Source organism: Procambarus clarkii, chromosome 11, assembly GCF_040958095.1.
Source record: "Procambarus clarkii isolate CNS0578487 chromosome 11, FALCON_Pclarkii_2.0, whole genome shotgun sequence".
NCBI classification, from domain to species: Eukaryota; Metazoa; Arthropoda; class Malacostraca; order Decapoda; family Cambaridae; genus Procambarus; species Procambarus clarkii.
In genome coordinates, this window is record NC_091160.1 from 5,982,262 (window position 1) to 5,989,885 (window position 7,624).

General features: G+C 43.0%; 1 long non-coding RNA gene across 1 annotated transcript; it reads right to left on the reverse strand.

Annotated features, from left to right (window-relative positions):
* Positions 1 to 1,577: 1,577 nt before the first annotated feature.
* Positions 1,578 to 5,092, reverse strand: LOC138363779 (uncharacterized). The gene is made up of 2 exons (XR_011228114.1): positions 4,586 to 5,092; positions 1,578 to 1,866 (listed from the first exon to the last, which is right to left on the reverse strand). It is a non-coding gene; the product is annotated as an uncharacterized lncRNA (long non-coding RNA).
* Between the last annotated feature and the right edge of the window lie 2,532 nt (positions 5,093 to 7,624).

Sequence of the window (7,624 nt, forward strand, 5' to 3'; positions counted from 1 at the left end):
GCCATGGGCACATCGAGAACAATGTATGAACATCAGAGGTCCACGGTTGTTCAGCGTCCTACCAGCGAGCATCAGAAATATTACAGGAACAACCGTGGACATTTTCAAGATGAAACTAGATTGTTTCCTTCAAGGAGTGCCGGACCAACCGGGCTGTGGTGGGTATATGGGCCTGCGGGCCGCTCCGAGCAACAGCCAAACTCTCACAAGTCAAGTCTGGCCTCGGGCCGGACTTGGAGAGAAGAAGAACTCCCAGAACCCCATCAACGACTTGGAAAGTAGAAGAACTCCCAGAACCCAATCAACGACTTGGAAAGTAGAAGAACTCCAGAACCCCATCAACCAGGTATCAACCAGGTGCCTGACAAGACAGACCCCCGCCCCACCCCCAGGGGTGCATCGTGAGTATACGCCCTGCAATTGGCAATCGCCACCTTAAGAATCATCAGTCCGTCGAGATCGAGTTCAGTAACGTCGGGTACCACGGTTCCATGGGCGAGTGCCTCCCCAAACACCTGGCATAAAAATAGATGGCAAAGAATAATTAAGAATGTCAAAAGGTCGGCGGGAAAGAATTAGTTGAAGGTGGTGGTGGTGGTGGTGGGGGGGGGGGGGTCGGGTGAAGAAAAAGGGAACTTCAGAGGAAATAGCAACCAGCACAATTAGTGAAGACGGCAGCAGGAGCACAAGGCTTCAAAAGGACACAGGACCGTCCCATTGAGCATCACAGCTCGGCAGCCGCCCACTAAGCCGCCTCATGACAACAGGCTGGAAAGGGAGGGGGCAACTTGTTTTTAACTGCCGATATCCGCTATGTATAAACGAAGAAAATTGTAGTCTAGTAAAATTACTTTTGCCGTTCCGTTTCAATTTTTCGTTCTATCCATTACTATTTTTTTCCTTCTCAATTCAATTTATGCTTTGATCTCTTAGTTTTAAATTTTAGTCTTTCCCACATATTGCTTGAAACTGCACATTGGTGTCTTTAGGCATATTATGTACCTGCTCAAAATCCAACATTTTAACATCTTTTATGTATGCACTTTTACCTGAATAAATTATATTATATACCTTATACATAAATCATGCATTTAACAAAGATTAAAAAAATTAGCAGTTTGTAAAGGTACACACATTTCCCGTCCAGCCTGAGCCCGTTACCAGTTTTGCACGGCTCTGGCAGGAGCCGAGGGATACCACTTACCGGGCCTGCAAAGGCGCCAAATACATGTTGGTGCACTTGAGCACTGCTTCGGGCAACACCCTTCTCTTTTTAAACAGTTCAACGATATTGTACATTCTCTCAGGCCGGTGCAAAGTCTTCATCTCGCACCATAGATGGTGCATCATTCACAAGTACAACACCCAGAGCAGGCATGAGGTCGGGGGCCGAGCCAACCCCAGCAGCTCCAGGCGGCCACTTAACACGGCAATGAGCCCTCTGCGGAGGGATCGACAAACTTGCACCTTTATCTAGCAAATAATAAACTTTTGTATTTAAAAACTTACTACCACTATACTTAGTTGCTAATAGCCTATGAAATAAACAGACTTTCTAGAGGTTATTAACAAGGAAAATTTATGAAATCTTTATTTATACACGACTAGTGCACAAGTGCTAACATTCACAAAAGCATTAAAGATAATTCAGATATTCATCTTGGCAATCACTTCCATTTTGTCGAGAGCAGCAGTGAAGGTGTCGAAAGCCGCAGCAGCATGCGACTCGAGGCCAGTCCGAACTTCACGCCGCCGCCTCACTACTGCTTTCACCAAAGGCATGGTCGAAGAACTTTGACCGGTTTTCTAGTGGGATCGAACAACGACACGAAGAGCAGCACACCACCGAGTAGGAAGCCAGCCACACTAAAACAAGCAGGGGGATGAGTAAATTAACACATCAGCAAAGCTACATTGCTTAAAATGTTCTTACACTAAAATGGTAATAATATCAAAAGTGTGGACGATAGTCACTTTGAACTGTTTTATAAGATAAATATGAGCATGGCAGTAGTTTAAGGCTGTGTGTAAACAGTAGGAACACATTTAGCCTGGGAAAGGGGGAAGGGGATTGATTGTAAAACATCCAAACGTACTTCACTTTTGCAGTTGTCTAGAATCTAGATCACACTAATCTGTGCATTATACATAGGGTGTATGATTTTGTAGTTAAATTAATAATTTGTAGAGTTGCGCCAATAGTGTACAGCATTTCGGCCAAACCTAAAAAGATTAATATTTTGGTAACTTATCAAGTAATCCTTAAACGTAACTAGAAATTTAACAATTTGAACTCTTGATAATGCTGAAGTAGACTACTACTTTTAGACATCATAGCTTTAAGTGAACTATCCAAGTGACAATGTTTAAGTGACCACGATAAAGCCAAAACCTGAAGCCCGATTAAGTGACCACGATAAAGCCCGAAAAACATGCCCAAATTTCTTGGCCGAAACGCTATTCATATTATTAGCTTTAGGTATTTTATGTACAAGCTCTTTATATCCTACATTATGTTTGCATCATCTATGTATGTACTTTGTCCTCAATAAAACGTTTAATTCAATTTAAAACGTGCATGAACACGCTGGCTTCCCTGTCCCGACAATTGAAATAAAGTTTATTGAGGAACACACACAAAGGGATGAGGTAGCTCAAGCTATTCTCACCTGCTTCAGTACAACTGTGTTCTTACATATGTAGACACACATCAAAAACATATTGCCCGAACATCTGGGAGATAAACATACATTTCCTCCTTTACACAAGTAGTATGGTATCAAACGTACACACAAATACTTTTATGACTTAGGTATACTGTATAGACATTTTGCAAGACAATTTAACAAAAGTTCTAGTCTGGTGCAAAATTCTTTTCTCTCTCCAGAATATAAACCTTTCCGTTGTGACACATCCAGGCTATTTGTTTCAGGAACAATCCTTCTCTGTTTCTATATACATTAATAAACTGACAATCAAGAACATAATGTGAAAGGGCGTGAGACCTTAACATACCACATAGTTTACACTTCGTGTCATTACCATGAACACCCTATCCCATATTTCCCAATAATATTTTGTACCAAAGCCTGAGCCGCATGTGAACAGTAATTGCAAGCATTTCTCCTTTTACCATAAGTAAAATGGGTGTTTGGACTCGCATGTAGTGTTGCATGGTTTGACTTTCCTCATACATGATACCTCTCCTCGCCACTTCTGCATGTGCCTGTCCCGACAAGGATTTATTATTATTATTATTATTATTATTATTATTATTAAGAGTAAATGAAAAGTATGGGCGTCATTTGGTACACAAGTCCGATTCGACGAAGCTAGTTTTCCCCCTTAGTCCTTAGTTTAAAAATAATTATGTTGTTAGGCTAGGAAGTATTCGTTTAGGTTGCATTAGAATGTTGTCTAGGTTTTGCTTATTTACTTAAACCACAATTGGGAGACAATTCCACAATATTGGTTCCTTTTATTTGCTTTGGATAAGTGACAAAATTTCAGGGGCTTTGAGTGACTAGTTCCAGTTCACCCCTTTAAGTAGCATTTCAGTTTGTAATTAAGAACTTTTAAAGTGAACTGCAGAAACGTTATGGATTTTGCAAGACAGTTATTTATACCCACTCTTAATAAAGAGCAAAGTTTTAATTTTTCAGAGTGCGTCAATTAAATAGCCTATGAAGTTATACTATTACAAGCTTGGTTCTGCTCAACCCTTTACGATGCCTTAACCCTATTCTTCTACAATACTGTGTAGGCTCTAACAGCTCTGAGTAGCTATTAGAGAGTAGGCTCTAGCAATCATCGTTAATGTCATCTGCAGTTTATTCATTCCTACAAACATTGTTGGCAGACAAACTAAAGCATAATTGAAGCCTTTCACAGCCTAAATGGAATGAAGATTCCGTCACTTACACTAATATAGACCACAAAGGTCAACGTTATAAAATTGCAAATAAAAATAAATCTTAAGGATTATCATCAAATTTTAACAAATTAAAAATATACCAACAACACTTCAAGTATGTTTATTGAGACAAGAAAAAAATACATCTCAATGGGATAGAGTAGCTTAGGCTATTTCTACCCCCCCCCCCCCCCCCCCCACTGCCCAACAGCACTTACTGTACTCGTGTAGACTATCAGTACTTTAAAATGCTATGTGTACATTAATAAATTACCAGAAAATTTTAACCTTCAATCACTGTGGCACAAATTGCTTCGCAATAACTTGCGATCCTCGTTTCCAATCTTTCAGAACTTCTGCTTTATATAATTTTTTACCTTTCCTTGTTACAGCAAGGGAAGATTTTAATGCTTTAACTTATTCAATATACTGTACTGACCAGCTACAAACTGCAGGGCATTGATGCTCTGCTTCATTTACATTAATTATCCTGCCGGGAGTCAAGATTTAAAGCTGACTGCTTAATATAAAAGCTTAGCTTGGAATGTTACAAAATCTGCACATTTACCAGGTATTACTAAAATAATTTAACTTGAAAACTAGGTTATAATCTAACCTAGAAATTATTTTAATACGAGTTTCTCAGAGCCGAACAGTTAAAAAACTGCTTACCTGTACACAACGTTGCCGACTGTGGAGTCTGATCTAGCCAAGGGGACGTCTGTCCGCAACCTTTCCAACTCCACCCTTCGTCTTGGTTGCTCCGTGCTCGTCAAGAGGAACACCCATACCCTAGGCATCCCCAATCACCATTAGTAGTACACTGAAAAAAAATTACCTTTTGAAAGTTACAGCTCAAACCAATCTACACCCAAGTTATTAGGTATTTTGAATCCTATTAAACCCCTGTATATTCTTTACAGGTTTTAAATAAAAATCATTAATTATTATTATTGTTTCAGAGCAATCCTGGTGGGTTTGATGCTCCCTGGATACTAGTCTGGGAGATGTTGAAAGAAAAATTAAGAACTAGTGCAGACTAACGTCTGAATTTTCAGCCACATACTAAAAGCTATAAATTGAGTAATTGCTGCACAGAATAAAGGGTTTCGAATCTCCTTGGTATGGGTATCAAATATAACCCATCATAATGACAGACATTGTTCTATCTGCGGTTGGCTAGCCGCTCCTGCCACGTCCTTACCGGGCGTGTAAAATGGTGCCGATTCCTAAGATTTCTAGGCCAGGAAACACTCCCCCCCCCCCTCCACACTATTGCCTCATTACCGATTCTTCTACGATAGTGCAGCCGTTTCATTAGACCGTAAACAGACTTTCAAGCTATCAGGATCGACGAGAGACAGAAGGCATTCATTCCTGTGGATGGATGCGCTGAAAACCTTTAGATCCTAGATGTTCTTCTGGCTGAGGTCCAAGTGCTGAAATTCCTGCGCACCTTGACATTGAGGAGACTTTCGACAGCGTCCCTCATGCAGCCATCGATCGGCCCATGGAGCGCAAGGAAATCACCAAGCCCTTAGGGATATTATGTCGGGCTATGATGGCGCCTCGACAGTCATTACGAGAAATCTAAGGTAATCCCTGTGACTAAGGGAGTCAAACAGGGATTGTCCCTAGTCCCTTTCTTTTCAATTTGGCGATTGATGAGGCACTTACCAATATGAAGAAACTGAGCCTGGGGATTCGTCTGGGGGGAGTAAAAGGTGTCTGTACTAGCGTTTGCAGATGAGCTGGTCGTGGCAGCAGAGACGCCGACCAGCCTTCAGGTATCGATATGTGTGATACGTTGAGTGGCGCTGTCTTGAGGGTCAACGCGGGAAACTGCCGATCACCGAGCCTACAAATTTATGGCAAACGCAAGAATGGTATCTTCACAAACGAGGTTCCATGTCGAGGGCACAGCCATGGACTATTGGTATCACTGACGAGTACAAGTACCTTGGTATTCTTGTTGGTGACTGTCAGGGGCATCTCCTCTGTCTCACTGAGGAGGGTCTTATCACGCAGGCCCCCCTCAAACCTCAGAGGTTATACGTGCTAAAACACCACCTCGTTCATAAACGACGACCGTCTTATTCTGGGCGTGGTGTACAAAACTGAGCTAGCAAGAATCAAATGGAGGATGAGGCAAGCTATCCGTAGCTGGCTTCGTTCACCGCACGACAATAGTAGTAGGCTTCCATCAGTCTCTGGAGAACATGGAGTTGCGCTCTGGTGTCGGTCTGGTCTGAAGTGGTCTCACCAGGGCGCAAAGCCAGGGTAGGTTGATTTGGGGAAGAAGCTGTTACCCAGGCAGCAGGTCTCCCCCTCCCCCCCCTCTCCATGGCGTTGAAAGTCTCCAATGGAAAGGCACACACCAATACGATTGGTTCCAGCGCCGTCGCAGGAACTGAGTTCCGGGGATAACCTCGAAGTAGTTGAAAAAGGGCACAGGGACCTCCAACACCAGAGACCGCCGTGGACGTGGCCGGAGAAGAACCACCCCATCAAGGGTATGAACGACCCCAGCCTCTTGAAGCAGAGCCTGGGCCGCACGACCCTCGGGAGGTGGACGTTCCGATCCTGCACCTACGTGTTCCAGACAAAGATCGTCATAGCCCTCTTTCACCCGAGGCCTGCCTTTTTCAAGACCAAGAAGAAGGAAGAGTAATTATTATAATATAAATATTTAATAATTATTATAATAGTAATAATTATAATGGCTCCGTTCACCGCACAATGCAATAATATGCAGGATAAGATACCCGTTAGGTCGAGCCTTTAAGTGCGGACAGCTGAAGAGAAGTCAGCGAGAGGAAATGCTGAAGTTGTAGAGAAAGTGCCAGGGCTTGACCTAGCTGCATGTCTTAAGTCGATGCTGAAACAACCCCACAACTGGCAAGGCTTCGAGTCGGGTCAGGAAGAGCGGCATTGGCGGTGCTTCATTCTAGGTGGTGACTGTCTTCGGTGGTGTCTTAGTTTTCTTTCTTCACCTATTTCTTCTTGCTTCGTGTTATCATTTGATGTTTATTCTTTTACTCAGCATAGTCCTGGGGAAAAAGTTCGGATACCAGTGTGGATTTATCGCATACCGAGAAGATTGCGTAGTTGTCAACCATTTCACATTAGCTCCTAGAGAGTGTTCTTCATACCTTGTGTATAATATACGGCTGGTGAGAAATCTGAATTCGGGAGATCCAAATGCAGTGTTGTCACGTTGTTAATATATTTCAGTTACTGCTGGAGAATCAATCATGGTATCTTACGAGTCTGGGGTGGTTAGTGTTTCAATGTCAACAGAGGCAGTAGAATCAGAAGACAGGTGGAGGTCTGCAGGAGCAACTGATATTGGTGCCGATGCAGGTGATGTAGTCGCCGGTATAACTGGAGTAATATGTGGTTGGTCTGGAGTGGCAGTTTGCAGAGGTAATGGAGCTGTAGCAGGTTGCAGAGGGTGGGCGCCAACAGAGATTTGCCAGTGCAGCCACTGCCACCGCTACGTCTGCCAGTGCAGACGTAGCGGTGGCAGTGGCTGGAGCTGTAGTTGTGAAGAGTTCCTCAGAAATATGAAATGTTGGTAGACCATTATAGTATGTTTAGAATTCGTGCGAATTCCTTGCAGTTCGTGCCTACCACCATTTCAACCAGGTGAAGGTCCGAAGATGGTACTATGATCGATGTTGGGGAACAACTGGTGTGGTGAAGGCTGGC